General features: G+C 37.3%; 1 long non-coding RNA gene across 2 annotated transcripts; it reads right to left on the bottom strand.

The window, feature by feature from the left end:
• Window positions 1-89: 89 nt before the first annotated feature.
• On the bottom strand, window positions 90-808 carry LOC131613117 (uncharacterized). 2 transcript variants are annotated; one of them, XR_009287574.1, is made up of 3 exons: window positions 548-808; window positions 331-442; window positions 90-146 (listed from the first exon to the last, which is right to left on the bottom strand). It is a non-coding gene; the product is annotated as an uncharacterized LOC131613117 (long non-coding RNA). The 2 variants fall into 2 exon arrangements; XR_009287573.1 differs by having other exon boundaries at window positions 90-442.
• Window positions 809-18261: the final 17453 nt, after the last annotated feature.

Genomic DNA, 18261 nt, shown 5'->3' with positions numbered 1-18261 from the left:
AACAACTGAAACATGAAATCAAAAAGAAAAAAAATATAAGATTAAATGTTAGGAAACAAAAAAGTAAGAAGGAAGAAGACAAATAAAAATAAAAACAAAATATAAATATTCCATTTAGAGCATGAAGATGTGAAAGGTTAGAGAACCTGAAAGAAATAATAAGAAAAATGAATAAAATCTTGAATAAAAAAGTTAATTAAAATATAATCTTATAGATCTGTAACATGCACGGCAGATTCGAGATCTAAACCCTCAGAGCTAAAACACGCACGTTGGATTGAAACTTAACCCTGTAGATCTGAAACATGCACGGAAGATTCAAACTCTAACCTTGTAGATCTGAAATATGTGTGACAGATCCGAGCTCTAACATTTGCATCCTTCAACCTTTAGAGTAATTTGACACAACATAGGTGGTAGAAAATAGAAAAAGTGGAAGGGTCTGCAAGAAAAAATCTATCTAAGCAACACATGCCCCAAAATACTCGAATCTGAAAAAAGATTTATGAATAACTTTCAATTTAAAGATACCGTTGTTCATCTGCACCTTATATTGCACATACCATAAAAGATCTTGAACATTTTCTTTGCATTCAAGCAGTGCTTCTGCAAGATCTGAAACAAACACATGATAATAGTTCATAAACCAAAAATCCAAAGAGAAAGAGAAAATAGTTATTGATGTGAAACCAGAAGCGAGAATAGAAAGTAGAAAGAGAAAGAGAAAATAGTCATTGATGTGAAACCAGAAGAGAGAAGAGAAAGTAGAAAGAGAAAGAAATGAGAAAGTAAAAAGGGAAAGAGAAAAAGAAAAGAAAAAAGACATTAAGAATAGGCAAAATACCCTTTTTGGTCCCGTATGTTAACCTCGGGGTTCATTTTGGTCCCTTAACTTCAAAAAGTTTCAAATTGGTCCCTTAACTCCTCAAAAGGTGTCATTTTAGTCCTTTTGGGCATATTAGCGACAGATTTAGCGACCGATTTTTGAGTTTTTCCGTCGCTAATATGACAAAAAGGACTAAAATGACACCTTTTGAAGAGTTAAGAGACCAACTTGAAACTTTTTGAAGTTAAGGGACCAAAACGAACCCCGATGTTAACTTACGGGACTAAAAAGAGTATTTTGCCTTAAGAATATTTTTATTTTGTTTATGAAGTAGAAGAAATAGTAAACAATATGAGCAAGTGATTAAAAAGCAAAAAATAGTTGGAAATCTATGAAGCCATCCACGTGGCAGTGTAATAGAGCAGAAGGGCAAAATAGGAATTTCAAGAACATTAAATTTTCTTATATGATAGATAATCGACTACGTCATCCACGTAATCAATGTAAATTGACGTTACTTAATAATCGACCACGTCATCCACGTAATCGACTACGTCATCCCAATTTTTTTAGTAGTTATGACGTTATTTAATAAAAAAATATTTTAAAAAATAAATATATTTATAATATTTTACTAAAGCTCAGATACTATGTCAATGGTGGAACATTCACCATGTGGATCGATGAAGAAGATGAAGCATAACAAAAAAGCACAGTGATAACAAAATTTAATTATGGTAAAGTTGAACTTCTTCATTAGCCGAAAATAGATTACAATGATTAAATATATACTCAAGAGGATAAGCTAATCTCTAGTGTGCTGATGTGACACTCATACTAGTTCTATACTATTATAAATTGTACAGTATTGTGTAATCTATGTATAAGATACTCCTTCCGTCTCATAATGAGTGACCCAGCACATCATTTCATATGGATTAAGAAAAGTGTAAAAAAGTAAGAGAGATAATATTATTTTTACTATAATACCCTTATTATGTATTGGAAATTGTGAACTTTTTAAGAGAGATAATATTATTTTTATTATAGTACCCTTATTATGTATTGGAAATTGTGAACTTCTTATTAATTAGAGAGTAAAATTGAAAAAAGTGTATTGAAAATGGAAATGGTTAATTCATTTTGGAACATCATTTTATTCCATTTGAATCACTCATTGTGGAACGGAGGAAATACAAAACTTATGTAAACTATACTAACACTGTTCACCGTGTTGATAAACAATGAAATACCATGTAGATATAAGAATGAGGGTAAAAATAACATTTTTTTTATTATAAAAACTTTAATGGATTACACAATTAATTTATTCTCCTTATAATCGATTATCGTGCAATTATCAAGGTACAAATTTCTCATTCTTTCTCTTGATCTGAATTTCTATCTTCTACTCTTTTTCTTTACTACTTTTTGTGCAACAAAATCATCTTCTTCTATAATTTAAATGGTTCCCAAGCGCATTTGATCTTCTCAATCTGCTTCCTAAAGCTTCTACTTCGTCTACTGCTCAGATGCTTCATGGGAAATTCTTTAAAGAACAAGATTTAAAGTTCATAATTATTTTCATGAAACCTGTCTGAAAGATTTCATATGATGTCAATGTGAACCAATAATGGTCACGTGGAAAATGTAGTGAGAGAAGGTCCGACTTCTCTCTAAAAAACACACCTTTTAAAAAATATAGTTCGACTTAAAACTTTCCCAGAAACACTTTGTGATCTGTTAGACAATAGCAATGGAGAAAAAGAATGAAATGGAATGGAGATTGGTCTCGAGGAAGAAGATAAAAGGAGGCAACCGTGTAAAGCGTTGGGACACGAAGAGGGGTGAAGGAAGTGGGGAGAACACGACAACAACGTCCTTTTTCTTTACTGAAATACCTGAGCGGTATGGGGCAAAGGAGATGTATAACGTTTTCAAGGTGTATGGAGACATAGATGAGGTTATCTTCCCACCCAGGAGAGACAAGAGAGGAAAACGTTTTGGCTTTGTACGTTTCTTTAACGTTCAAGATTCGAGAATGTTAGAAATAAAGCTGGATAACATCATTTTAGATTCCAAAAAAATCCATGCCAACATCCCGAGGTTTAATAGGGAATCCAGAAGCTATAGAGGAGCGGGTAAGGAGCAACAATGCAAAGTCAATGACAATCTTAGGGGAGCACATCAACAACTTCACCGGGGGCTTATTGGTGGTTAGTATAACAACTCTAAGCAGAAGGATGGTCAAAGAATATCTTATGCACAGATGGTTGGTGGAGTACAGTCCAATAAAACAGTGGTGGATAGACAAGTTCAGGCGAAAAAGATACCTTTTGTACACCGAGAATTCAATGTGGAGGAAGAAGACCTAAGCAGATTTCATAAGGCTTTCGTGGGAGTGGTAGAACGTTCGGGTGATACCTATAATATTCAGGAAAGGTTTATTAAACAGGGTTACTTCGGGGTTAAAGTGACTCCAATGGGAGCCAACTTATGCTTGTTGGAAGAATGTGAGGAAGGTCTGTTAAAGGAGATTGTTGTTGAGGCTCAAGACTGGGTTCAAGAATGGTTTGAGGAGATTAGACCATGGAGGGAAAGCGACGTAGACAATGAAAGGATCACATGGTTAAGAGTGTATGGCTTGCCGTGTCATGCATGGAGAGACAAAGTGTTTGAATTTCTGGCAAAAACGGTGGGTTCCTTCATTCGTGCAGATGAAGATACAAAAAACCATAAGAACTTGGATGTTGCTAGGATTCTGATTAGAACCAAATACTGTCTGGTACTGAATGAAGCTATCAACATATCCATTAACGATCACGTGTTTAGGATCAAGATCGTAGAAGATGGCCATGGTCCTATGCGGATTTCCATGAGTGATGGAGATGAAAATATGGTGTCGGAGGAAGCTTCTGGGGAGAGCTCCGGTGAGGAGTCGGGGGAGTGGAATGGAAAATCATCAGATGAAGGGCTACTATCTTTTGTCCAAGAGTCTCTGGTAGAACCCGATGGATTGGCGGCAAGGAGGCGTGTATTGAGAGAAACAACATTAAATGCCAGTACAAAAGGGATGGAGGAACAGTGTGGAGATGGGATGTTTCAAAAGGCATTGGAAAATGAGAAATTTCTGGCAGAAAAGAGGAGGTTGGATGCGGTGTACGAGAAATTCATGGCCAAAAAGTCAAATGACATGGGTGGGGTGAAAATTGATGAATGGGATGATGGAGGCGGTGTTAAGTTGGGCAAGTGGGGTCAAAAGGCAAGATCAGTGGGTTCTACTAGGGATACATCTAAAATAAAAAGGCCCAGTGCCAAGGCCCAATTTGTTGGAGCAAAAAAGGCCCAAAGTATGGATGGTAACTTCTGCTTGGAAAAGGCACAGAGTTTAGTCAGGGAATTGGAGAGGGGTAAAGGCAAAGAAACATGGCAACCACCAGCTCACAATTCCAATTTTGAAATCTCAAAATCCTTCTTCTCAATTCTCTCACGACCCAGAGCCCTAAAAATTGGGGATCCCGCTGCTATGTCATCTGTCCATATAGACTCGTCTCAATCTTCTGCAGGAACGACTTTATGCAACAATTCAATATCCAATCCGGGAAGATCACCGGAGAATGGTGGAAGTAGAGAACGTATTTCTCAGGATCTGGCGGATAGAATTTGGCAGGAGGTAGCGGCTTTGGGAATTTCAGGGGGGGAGCGAAAGGACTTGTATGTAGAGGCGATTAGGGGTTTGGAAAGGAGGGATGCAGATGAAATAGATAGTAGGAGGGAGAAAAAAATGGTGTTGTCATGAATATATTATCTTTCAATATCAGGGGGTGTGGTAGTGATATCAAAAGAAGGAAATTGAGGAAGATTATTGAGAAAGACCAGCCGGACATGGTTTTCTTACAGGAGACGAAATCTCACGAGGTAAGCGATAGTTTTATCAAACTCTTGTGGGGAACAGATGACGTTGAGTGGTCAGCAAAGGATTCTATTGGAGCATCGGGTGGGCTTATTACGATGTGGAAAAAAGGCATTATTTCACCTCTTTTCAGCTTCAAAACTGAAGGATCCCTGGGTATAAGTGCCGTCTTCAACAATCAATTATGTTATTTCGTTAACGTCTATTCCTCGTGTCTAATAGTGGGAAAAAGAGCGTTATGGCTGGAATTGGGGGAGTGGAAAAACAGAGCCGGTCCGGGGTGGTGGTGTGTAGGGGGAGACTTTAATTGCATTAGAATGACCTGTGAAAGACAGGGGAGAGTATCGGGGAATAGGAGTAATGAGTTGCAGGAGTTTAATGATTTCATAGAAGCGATGGAGCTGGTTGACGTTCCGGTCATTGGGAAAAGATTCACATGGTCAAACAAGGATGGAAGTGCAAAGAGTAGATTAGATAGGTTCTTGCTATCATCGGAACTTATTGAAGAGTGGAAGATTGTGGGGCAGCATTCGGGGGATTGGGATATCTCGGATCACACGCCAATAAGTCTCAAAGCAAGGGATTTGAATTGGGGACCCAAGCCATTCAGAGTAAACAATTGTTGGTTTGATGATAAAAATTTCAAAGATTTTGTGTTTTCGTCTTGGCAGAATATACAAGTCAGGGGTAATCAAGCTTACATTCTGAAAGAAAAATTCAGAAGGATCAAATCTATTCTGAAAGCTTGGAATAAGGAGAAATTCGGTTGGATTGACTTGAATGTCGATAAGGCCTCTATGTTGATTAATGAGAATGGTATCACGGGTTCGGCCTGTGCAGAAGCGAAAGAGAATTTATGGAAACACCTTCATTATAAGGAAAGCTTATTAAGACAGAAATCAAGACAAAAATGGCTAAAGGGGGGAGATCTTAATACTAGATATTTTCACCATGTTATAAAAGAAAGAAGAAGGAGAAACAATATAGTGGCTATTCAATCAGAAGAAGGCAGAGTAATAGAGGATGTGGAGGGTATTAGGAATGAGGTGTTAAAGGTGTTCAAGCAGAGATTTAAGGAGCCGTTGATGGTCAGACCAACACTAGAGAACGCAGGATTTCAAAGATTGCCCGTCGAGGATAGAGATTCAATGGAAGGAGAGTTCTCAAGAGAGGAAATTCGTAAAGCTGTTTGGGAATCTGACGGTAACAAGTGCCCTGGCCCCGATGGTTTTAACCTCAAATTCATACAAGAATGTTGGTTCTTTTTAGAAGAAGACATATACAAGTTCATGCAGGAATTTCACAGACACGCTGTTCTTCCTAAGGCAATAACGGCTGCGTTTATTGCGTTGATCCCAAAAAACTTCAATCCACAGGGGCTGAAGGAGTATCGCCCAATATGTCTTATAGGGTGTATGTACAAGATTATAGCCAAGGTATTGGCTAACAGAATTAAGAAGGTCCTACACAGAATAATTTCACCGGCGCAATCAGCATTCGTTCCGGGTAGACAGATCCTGGATGGGGTCCTAGCTCTGAACGAGATTATTGATCACGCCAAGAAGGAGAGGAAGGAGTGTTTTATTTTCAAAGTAGATTTTCAACAGGCTTACGATTGTGTGAGCTGGCAATTTTTGAGGGATTTGTTTCACAAGTTTGGGTTTGGGTGTAATTGGTGCAGGTGGATGGAGGCCTGTATTTTTAACAGTTCCTTGTCAATTCTGGTTAACGGGTGTCCAACGATGGATTTCGAGGCGGAAAGGGGTCTCAGACAAGGAGACCCTTTATCTCCTTTTCTTTTCACGTTGGTGGCAGAAGGATTGAATGTGTTAATCAATAAGTCTGCAGCTGCTGGGACATTTGAAGGTTATTGTGTTGGTAATAGTGGGATAGTAAGGATCTTACAATTCGCGGACGACACGGTCATTATTGGCAAAGGCAATTGGAATAATCTTCGCAGCATCAAAGCGATATTCAGAGGCTTTGAACTGATTTCAGGTCTAAAGGTAAATTTCAACAAGAGCAAAGTGGCGGGGGTGAATTTGGAGGAAAGTTTTATGGCGTCTGCTTCACAATTCCTGAGTTGTTGTAGAGAGAACATTCCATTCAGATTTCTAGGCATCATGGTTGGCATTAATCCGCGGAGAAAAGAAGCCTGGAAAGGAGTGATTAGTTGTTTCAAAAACAAGTTATCATTGTGGAAATCAAGATTGTTGTCAATTGGTGGAAGAACCACACTTCTTAACGCAGTGTTATCCAATTTACCAATTTACACAATGTCGTTTTATCGAGCTCCGGTGATAGTAATAAGAGAACTGATTACTATTCAAAGTAGATTTCTTTGGTGTGGTAATGAGGATAAAAGAGGCATTAACTGGGTCAGCTGGCATAACACTTGTAAACCGAAAGCAGAGGGTGGCTTAGGCATAAAACACATTGGTCAATTCAATAACTCATTGCTGACAAAATGGAAATGGCGCATGTTGAAAGAAGAAGCATCAGTCTGGAGGAATATTCTGTCAGCAAGATATGGGGACGTTTGCAAAGCTGTTATAATGGGAAAAGATTTTAAGTCGAATAAGAAACAATCGGTGTGGTGGAAAGATATGATGATGGCAAGTTTTCTTAAATCTAACAACTTTGACTGTTTTGCAGGTAAATTGTCTTTTGGCCTTGGCTCGGGGGATAACATTATGTTCTGGTATGGCAAGTGGTTTGGGGATACACCCCTCAAAATATTATTTCCGAATCTGTTCAGCATATCAAACAAGCCCTCCGGTATGGTATGCGAGATGGGCTCTCGTCAGGGACCCCGCTGGTGCTGGGATTTCCAGGTAGACACAGTTACCATATTGGAAAATCCGTTGGCAGTTCAGGAAGCATTGGAATTAATAGAGATTCTGGGTGGGGTGTCGCCGGCACAAGGGATTAGGGACGAGTTTAAGTGGTGGCCGGCTGAGGATGGGGTGTTCTCGGTCAAAAGTTGTGCATCATTCATGCGGGAGAAAGAGTTGGAGTCGATAGAAGAAACTGATGTTCTGGCAGCAATCAAAACAGTATGGAAAACAGAAGTGCCATCGAAAGTTAAAATATTTGGCTGGAGGCTGTTGTTAAATAGGTTGCCAGTAAAAGAACAACTTGCAAAGAGGAATATCATTCAAAGGGATGAGGATAAAGTGTGTGTATTATGTGCAGAACATACTGAAAATCTGGTTCATCTATTCTTTAATTGCTACCTTGCTAAGAATATTTGGGATAGGATAGGATTATGGATGGATGTGAAAATGGTGGATATTGTGGATGGGGCAGTTAGTCACCTGGAAAACTTTATGGTTGGCTTGAAAGGTAGAATGAAAAAGAAGATGAGGGGAGTCGTTTGGTTAACTACGTTATGGTCGATTTGGAACTCAAGAAATAATCTCATCTTTAATAATACTAACATTGTTTTAGATGATGTTATTTCAAGTATCAAAGTTGTTTCTTGGATTTGGCTGGCAATTGGGGCTAAAGCAAGTAGCACCATTCCTTTGTTTTATTGGTTCCAAGCACCATTAGAAGTCCTTAAATTGGTGTAATTTTGCAGGTTTATATCTGTTTTGTAATTGTTCTTATTAATGGGTTGTGTGTACCCCTAGTACTCACACCTCTCTTTATTAATATATCAATTTTGCTTATAAAAAAAAAAAATGTGAACCAATAATTTTAATGTGAAAAACACTGTCAATGTGAAAGGAAAAAACCATAAGACTTAGTCTAGTTATCTCCACCATAGAAATGTAAGATTGCATGCTCTCTTTTTTTTCAAAATGATAAATCTCAATCTAAGTCAACTCAAATAGTTTACAATATCTCTTAACTCTCACCTAATTATGATGGAAACAATACTTAATTAAGACCGAATTTTGAGTTTCTAAAAAGTTAGGACCGAAGTTGATGAAATACATTGAAACAAAAGCGAGTTCAACTAAGTCTGGATTTAGATTCGGCCAATATTTCCTGACTTAGTACATAACTATTACAACTTTTCTTCTTTTCTATAACTGCAATTTGAAGTGAAATTGGAAAATAGTGAGTTGAATTCAAATGGATTTTTATCTCAGGCGAATAAATTCTTCAAGATTGTGCCGTCACATGCTTCAAACTACAATATTAATATACACGTGAGTTGTTCATTTTTGGTGAATGAAAGTTAATAGAGTATTTGTGGTGATCGTAATGTTTATGATTTTTAATGTTAGCAAGGGAAGCTGGGAAGGTAGGCCATGGTCCTGACCCGATTCTTATGGACTCGATGGCTTTTGATTTCAAGGGCCTTGCTTTATGTAATGTGGGGCTGTTTGTGTTCTAAGCCTTACTTCAACTTCTACTTCTTGCACCCCGAGACAGAAACGGATGCAGAAAATAATAGATGGAGGGTCAAATATTTTTATAATTTTATTTGAAATTAAATAAATATTAATGTAACATAATATTAAAATTGTAAAATGATAAACAACAGTTAATTTTAGGTTGTCGAAAATGTACTAGTGAAATTCACACACTCTTAGTGATAAGAAAATAGAAATTGATGGGACCAAATATTTTTATAATTAATTTTTTGTCTTTTCCCTCCACCTCATCACTTTAGGGGCATTTTTTTTCCAAAATTTACTTTTTCTAACCCTTATGTACTTTTAGTTTCAACTCAATGATAGTTACTTTCATTTGTGCACAAATTTTAAAAAGTTTTTGTCTTCATAGTTCATGTGTAACAAAATGTAACTAAAAAAAGTACATATTTTTAAACTGAAAACACTTTTGCGTGTACAGTGTTTCCCTCTCCCCAAGAACAAACTTTTCTGCCTTTCAAAGCAATCCAAAACACACACGCAAGAGTCTATTCTCTCTCATCAGAACCACCTGTATCTTCTCATTCCTCATTCTTCAACTCAACCTTCAACTTTCTTCTTCTACTACTTTTGATTCTCAAACACTTTAAGCATTTTCGGTTTCTAGCATTCCAAAATCATCTCTTATTTTACGAACTACAACTTTTTTTTCATTCTTGCTTTTGCTTAGATTGGACTCTACGTGTTTGATTTTTATTTTTAGGTTATTCAAGTGTCATCTGTTGCTTTTTAGCTGAGTTCATCGTTAACTGAAGATATGGAGGTTTTTAGGAATCTTTATGGAGATAAGTTTATGGGTTCAATCTTTCGATGAAAAATGTTAAAAAAAAGGTATGGATCTTGATGAATGTAAGAAAATGGGTTAAAAAACGAGGTTGTTTTAAATGTAAGACAATGGGTTCAAGAACAGGAAAGTTAGGGTTTTGATTTTCTTGGTGTTGATAATGAAAAGGGGATAATTTGTGCTTAGGGTTTTTAGAATAGAAAATTGACTTGATGACTTAGAATGATGATATATGATTTTCTAGGTATTATGTTGATTTTATATCTAAAAGAATTTACTTGTTTTGAATTGAAGAATTAGATGTTTTTACAATAACTATTTAACTGAGATTGATGTTGTACATATAATCAATGTTCTCTTTTTGTTTTGAAATTACATTGTTTGTAATATATATAGCATATAGGTTGAATATTTATTGGATTTTTTCTATTGTTTTCAGGTTCAATCATTTGGTCCTGGTTTGAATCAAATTTTTATGTGTATAAGCACTAGAGTTTGTACACTATGGTCCTGGTATGCAGGTTTCTATTATGGAGGTTTCTAATGTACATTGCTAGATTTGTTTTCCTACATAAACTTTTCTGATTTGTGTTGAATGGTACACTGCTTGAAGCAGCAGACATCGAAGAAAAACAAATACGCCAGAGATATGAAGTTGCTTGTCATGTAGCTTTGGTTGAGGAAGCCAGGCATAAGGCCGAAGAAAAACTAATGCGCCAGAGACACATGCACCGACACTTGTGATTACATTTAATTTATTTATTTTTTAAAATTATTATCGGTATCGTCGTTTCAATGTCAGAGTTGTATTTAAGATGTTAGTGCTTCCTAGATTATACATGACATATTATGAAGAGAGATGGGTCAGGGTATATGCATGTCCACCCTTGATTTGTCCCTGCACCTAGAGCAATGTCTAACAATCGAATTGTTAATTATTAATTGGTGTCTACGTCTACTTCCTTTGAACTTTCACTTATTTTTTTAGAGACTTTCTTAATGCACTCTTAAGGGTTTTTAGGGGTCTTTGGCGAAATCCCTAAAATACCTCCTAAATTCGGATATGTATTTTCGAACTCACCAATGCCATTTTTTATCGCATAGTTTCAGAAATACATATCGGAATGAACCAACATACAGATTTCGGAGATACATATTAGAATTATAGTCGGACTCCCAAACAAGAAGCATGAACCTTAAAAACAAAGCAACTTAACATAAATTTAACATAGATAGTAAAAATTATATAGATAGTAGAATAAAAATTAAACATTATTTAATTATAAACAGGTAGCTAAGGATGTTACAACATTTTGATAACATCTTCTCCCGATCCTTGAAGCTTTGTGTCGACTTCAATCGGCCGCTCAGTAGAGTATCGGTGAAAAGTACTCCACATAACCTTCAAATTGTCATCCTTCTTCAACGCAAATTAGGCGAAATTTATCTTTCCTTCTGTGTCAAGTGAGGGTGAATGATACTCGAGCTTGACCACATTGCAATTTTCGAGATATTGTAGGAGAGAATTCAGTATGGTAATTAGCTCGGCGAGAGGAGTGTCCTCGGAGAACCTAAATTGATGTGGCGACATCTTACCACTGAAGTAGACAAAATTAAGGCGAGGATATGTTTGACTCATCTTTGTTTGTGGTTTTTGTTGTTGAAGAAATGGTTTTTGAGTCCCTATTTATAGAAGATGTAGACCATTTTGGACCAAAGCTTTCTTATCCTGCCACCAAGGCATGTTTCGGAAATAGACATCTGAATTAAGCTTTTTCGAAAAATATTCGTCCATGCATCCATTATCTTCTCTAACACGACACTAGATTTGACCATTTTCTGTCTTCATCCTTAATTTCTTTCGTGGCAACCGTAGGTTTGAGACGAGCTCTCACATTTTATTGTTATATGATACCTACAAAGTAATGCATATGATATTGGAAACACACTTCCAACCACATTCTTAAGGGCGTTATCTCGGTCAGTTATAATGACACTGGGCATATTTTGTGGATCATTCAACAAACTCTTGCATATATCCAACGCCCATGTGATGTTATCTTCTTTCTCAGATTCTAAAAATGAAAATCCCATTGAAAATGTCTTCTCCGTAGAAGTGACACCACAAATTTCTTGAAGCGTAAGCCTATGCTTGTTGGTCTTGTACATTGAATCAATCATAAGGACGGTTGGAAATATGTTGAACAACTTGATACTTTATGGATGAGTCCAAAAAATGTCACGGGCACTGACTTTATCCTCACACACTCTGTACCTTGAAACATAGTGGTTATCGTTCAAAAGTTTCAAAGGTTGTTGCATTTCAGATCTCATGCGTGTATTCGCCATGTTCTATTGATAACATTCATTCTATACCTGTCTGATATTTAAAACACTTTGTAGTCTTTTCCATTTCAAATCGACAAGTATGTTTCTCCTCCGGCTTAAGCCGACAGACAATTGGATGACCTTGTAGCTTGATGTCAAACGCATGATTATGTGTACTAGAAATGGAATTAAACCGTCAGATATCATCCACTCTATAATATCTGTGTAATTTAAGCGGACAATCACATTTTCTCGATTTGGTGTCATCATCTTTTAACTTCCGAATTTTTGAAACATATTTTCCACTTCTCTAGCATCTCATCATAACAAATGCTTGCCTCCTACTAGTGCCATTATCAGACCTTCCAATCACAACACAAAACCCGAGTTTTCTAGCTACCATTCGGATCCATTCAAGCATATGTTAACGAGCACTAAAAATTTGATCATTTGTAAATTGTTGTCGAACATCTATCGTTTTTACGTCGTCCTTCAACTCATCCGACATAGCATCGTTATTCACCTTGTCCAAAACCCTTACAACAACTTTGGGAAACATGTCGGGGTGCACCATAACTAAAACGGGCAAAAACAGAAAATTTGTTAAATTATGTTTCGGATATGCATATCCAAAATATAGTTGGTGTGTTTCAAATATATATATATATATATATATATATATATATATATATATATATATATATATATATATATATATATATATATATATATATATATTCGAAGTGACACTATTTTTTCATTCAAAAATCAGCATCAATGCAAGGAAATGAGTGATGAAATGAGGAATGTTTACCTTAAATTGTAGCTTTCTATGCTCTATTCCACATGATAAAACACTTGAGACTTGGTTTGGAGAAGAAACGTTGATTGAGAATGGTTGAAATTTTTTGGTAGGTTTTGGTTATGGGGTGAAAAGAAGAAAATGAAATAGTGGTATGGGTGACCATGCAGCAAGTTGATATAACAACAATGTTTTCGGAAATAAATATATGAAAATACCACTTAATATTTAAATCCAACGTTCAAATAATAATAAGAGTTGTTTCGACGATGCATTTCCGAAACCCATTAAAATTAAATAATAATTTGGGGTATTCAAGGATTTATTTCGTCCTTATCAGAGTGCATTAAGAGATTCTATTTTTTCGCTTGTTCACCGCTGAAGATGTTTGTAAAACCTAATAGATTAAGGGCTTCTAGAACTTATTTATGTTTCATTAAGACATATGTATTAGGTATTAGGAGAGTATGATATTCATTATCCAAGAGTAGGTAAGTGCATATTTCATGATTAATCTTAGGTCAAGTATGAGAATTGAATGATATTATTGTGATAAAAGTTCATAACTCAGATTAAGATTTATGGAAAAAAGCATGTTTGCCAACATTAGATTAGTATAGTGAACTTTATGGTTGTAATTATGTAACATGATGAATGAATGATGAGGTTATTTATGTTTTTTTTCTGGAGCATGTATGCATATAAATAGATTAAACGCTTAATAATATATTTGTGTAAGTTAGTGTTTTTTTAGTCTCTAATTTAGATTTTTTTTAAAAATAGTCTATGTCTCTCTGAATGTTTAAATTTTTTGGTTTTAGTCCTTAAATTTAAAATCTGTAGGAAAATTTGTAGATTTTGTGCGGTTGTGCGGATTTTCCTGCAAATCAATAATCGATTGGTTTCCTGCAAATTTTTCTGTGAATTTTTCTGAAGATTTTAACTTGAAGGATTAAACCATTTTTTTTAACATTCAGTGACTATTTAAAAAAATATATATATATTAGAGACTAAAAACAAAAATAAACTAACTTATAGGAACCAACATACTAATTAAGTCTAATAAGATTTAGGGCCAGTTTGTTTCAGCTTTAAAAAAATGGATTTTTTTCTTTGTATTTTTTAAAATAGATTTTACAAAATCGTTTTTTAAAATATTACAAGTTTTTTTATATTTGTTTTTTTTTTTAAATTAAAGACTAATTTTGACATCCGATAACGTAAACATACATTATTGAAGACCAATTTTTGTCAAAATTGCAATTTTTTCAAAAAGTTAAATTTCAAAAATGATTTTTATGAAAATCTATTTGAAATAGCTTCAAAATTAAGTGACTTTTTGAAATTTTGATATCCAATTTTTTTTTCATAAATAGATGAAATACTTAAAATCACATTTTAAGAATAACTATTTAAACCAAATTTTTATTTGAAGCTTTTATAAAAGGTTTCTTTGAAAAATAATTTTGCACAAAATTATATAACACTAAAAAAATCATTTTAAAAAAAAACCAAAACAAACGAGCCCTTACTATGGTTAAGCGTTTTCTCCGTACCACTTACAAAAGTAATCATTCTCTATCCTACCATTACTACAATTAAACACACCCAAAACTATTTCTTATGGTGTTTGTAGTTATTAAGCTGCCTTTTGTTCATTGGTCATATAGTTTTAGACTCTTAGATTATTCTCATGTTATTTTCAAAGCAAACTAATATTAGAATGAAATCATAGATATTTTTGTGGGGGTTAGTTAAGTTATTCTTAAAATTTAAATTACATTTTTTTGGTATTTTCAGACAAGTTATTGTCAGAATTCTGGTAATTATAGATGAAAAATGAATAGAGAAGTCTCTAAGATTGAAGTGAATATTACTTTAGGTTATTAGTAGAAGACCCAATAGAAAATAATTCTCACTTACAATGTTTATTATTTTTAATTCATGAAAGAGATTTCAGGATAGACAATAGGGAGCAATCAAGCATTCTAAAAAGGAAAATTCTTTGCCCACCTCCCAATCTTCTAGGTCACCTCTGGTGAAAAATCACATATACCTCTGACTTCGGAAATGCATTTCCGAAATGCAAGAAAAAGGTGCTTTCGGAGATGTATCTCCGAAAGCGCCTTTTTTTTCTTTCAAAATTTGACTTATTTTGGAAATGCATTTCCGAAAACACCATTTCGGAAGTTCATTTCCGAAATATTGCGCGTTTTGCAGATTAAGCAAAACAGCCCCCCTCACCCATTCATTCACTCGAATTCAACATCAAACACAACCCTAGAGAAATTTTGTGCAAACACATCTAAGGCTACATCAAAGGCTCCAATAACTTTGCTATACTACATTCAAAAGCCCTCCAATCTCTTCAATCGGTAAGCATTTCGAGTTTTAGATCTATGATTGAAACTCATATTAGGGTGTTTACAAATAGCAAAAAATGTATTAGGTTAGGTTGGTACTGATATTTAGGGTGTTTAGAATGATTAAACATAGTTTTGAAGTTCGTTTTTGGGGTCTGCCATGGAAGTTGCAGAAAACTTCCTCGCAAGGGTGTTTCGGAAGTTCATTTTCGAAAACACCTTCATTCCCAGTTTCGGAAATGAACTTCCTAATTGTATCAGAAGTGAAATTTTTTTTAGTTCTTTATGTTGTCTCGCATATTAATCGATTTCAATTGTTTTCAGGAACATGTCAGGCAACCAAGCACGCATCAGACAGGGTAGAGAGACCCAGACTGCGCCGGCTAGACGCGAGCGGGCGGAGGCGCAGCTGGCGTCGACACAGGGACGGGGGCAGGGCCGGGGACGACGTGTGCGAGTTCCCGTGGAGATGGATGAGGGTACCTCTACATCTGGATCGAGGAGTCGTCTGGCTCGAGTATCTTCTTCCTGCCAGCGAGAGGAGGAGGTGGCAGTGTCATACCACGAGGCGGAGGAGGTACCGGATGTTGACCCTCCACTCGGGGAGGAGGATATGATGAGCAGGAGGAGGGCTACCCGGGAGGGCCCAGTGACACTTCCGTGCTGCTTACCTACCGCGAGCACGTCGCTCGGCGTATCTGGGAGGGAGAGGTATTTTTTATAATTTGCCCGACTACATTATTTAACCGTTTATAATTTAGACGTTTATTCAATATTTTCTTAACGGTCTATTTAACATACTTTTTATTTGTTTTTTTTGTAACAGGAGAGAGAGCCGTTGAAAATGGTGAACCACGCCCAGAAGGTTTTCAGTCTGTTTAAACCGACTGCCGAGTGGTTTAACGACGCGGTGAGAGCTTCAAGGCTTAGTGGGCTCTGCATGACGGGGTATTCCACCATCAGCCACGGCATGCAGGGGCCTTTGTGGAGCGGTGGCACAAGGAGACGTCTTCTTTCCACTTACCGGTTGGGGAGATGACGATCACCTTGCATGATGTGCAGTGTCTTCTCCACCTGCCGATCAGGGGGCGCTGTTGCACCACTCTCGGATCCAGAGGATCGAAGCCAGTGAGTGGATGGCGCTCTATTTGGGCATGGAGCCCGAAGTTGCTCACTTTGAGTGCATCACGACCTGTGGGCCTCATATCCGGTTCACCATGCTGAGCACTTATTTCGAGCACCACCTGGTGGCGGCGGCCGAAGTCAAGGATGCGGGTGACGACCTATTTACACATTATCACCGTGGCTGCGCTCTCCGGTGCAGGTACATGCATGTGGTAGGCGCCGCGATCTTTGTGGACAAGAGTGCGAGGTACGTCGACGTGACCTACCTCCGCTACTTCATGGACTTGACCACCGTTCACCAGTGGAACTGAGGGTTAGCTATTCTGGTATACCTATACCAGAAGCTGAATGAGGCCTCCAACTAGAGGACGAGGCAGTTGACCGGATCCTGCACACTACTTACGGTATGTTTCATTTTAATTGTTTCGTATTTAATTATGTTTCGTATTTATTTTTAATACATTATCGTGTTTGTGTTTCAGAGCTGGATCATCTCTTACTTCTCCCGCATCCACGGCTTCCACATTGATCCTGATTACGATGATGCCATGCCCAGGGCCGCTAGATACGTTCTCCAGATGGGGAACAATGCAGTGGACCATACTGTGGGTACCTGGACCGCACGATGCATGATGACGTCACTTGGAGGCCATTCAGCGACTACACCCATATTGTCCCCTTTGACGGCTTATCTTTATATTCTGGCTGGTTGGCATGCGGGACCAGCACCATGGTTCGGTATCTCCCTGAGCGGTGCATGCGTCAGTTCGGATTTGTGCAGATGATACCCAGGTCACCTTTTGAGGCTGCTCCTGACACAGTGACCCGAGTGCAGCTCACTGCCATATTTGAGGATTGGGAGCATCATGTGGTACCGGAGGAGTATCGTCGCATTCGGGTCACCCAGGACAGGCACAGTGTGGAGGGATACGTCACATGGTTCTATCGGGTGTCACATCCTCTGCTGACACCCGACGCTCCCGGCGCTCCTAGGCCAGCACACGAGGAGATCCTGGAGAACCAGCAGGCCGAGGATGACCACGCCATTGATCTCCTGCCGATCTGCCAGCGGATAGAGATGCTTGGGCGGGACGCGTTGGATCGAGGTGTCGTTCATCAGGGCGGTCCAGAGACAGTCGCCGTGATGGAGATGATCGTCACTGATGCGGGCCGTGCGGCAGCATCCAGGCGGCAGAGGAGGTCCCAGGGAGAGAGGGTTAGGCATACCCAGTAGTGGTCGGGTTTATTTTTTGTTTGTTTTTGGATTGTATCTTTCGCACACTATTATTATTTGGATTTGGATCGGCTTGTATATATTACTATTTTTATCATATTAGTATTTTCTGTTTATATGTCGCTTATTTTATTTGCCGTCTTCCTTTAATTAAAAATACGAGACTGTTTCCAAAAACATAAAAAAAACACAGTTTCTGCATAATTCGGATGTTCATTTCCGAAACCCCCCAAAATCTGAAAAAAGGTGTTTTCGGAAATGTATCTCCGAAAACACCCCCATTTGGTGTTTTCGGAGATGCACTTCCGAAGTCTGAAAAATTTAAAAAAAAATACTTCGGAAATGCATTTCCGAAGCAGGCGTAAAGTGGGGTTTTCGCTGGGGGTGACCCCATAGGGAGGTGGGTAAAGAAATTTTCTTCTAAAATAGAATATTAGATGATTACATATTTGTTTCAAAAGTTGGGATTGTTAGTTATAAAACTTCATTTGTATATTT

The sequence above is a fragment of the Vicia villosa genome, linkage group LG6, assembly GCF_029867415.1.
Source record: "Vicia villosa cultivar HV-30 ecotype Madison, WI linkage group LG6, Vvil1.0, whole genome shotgun sequence".
NCBI lineage: Eukaryota > Viridiplantae > Streptophyta > Magnoliopsida > Fabales > Fabaceae > Vicia > Vicia villosa.
Note: the sequence above shows the minus strand (reverse complement) of the source record. Positions and strands in the feature narration are given on the sequence as shown.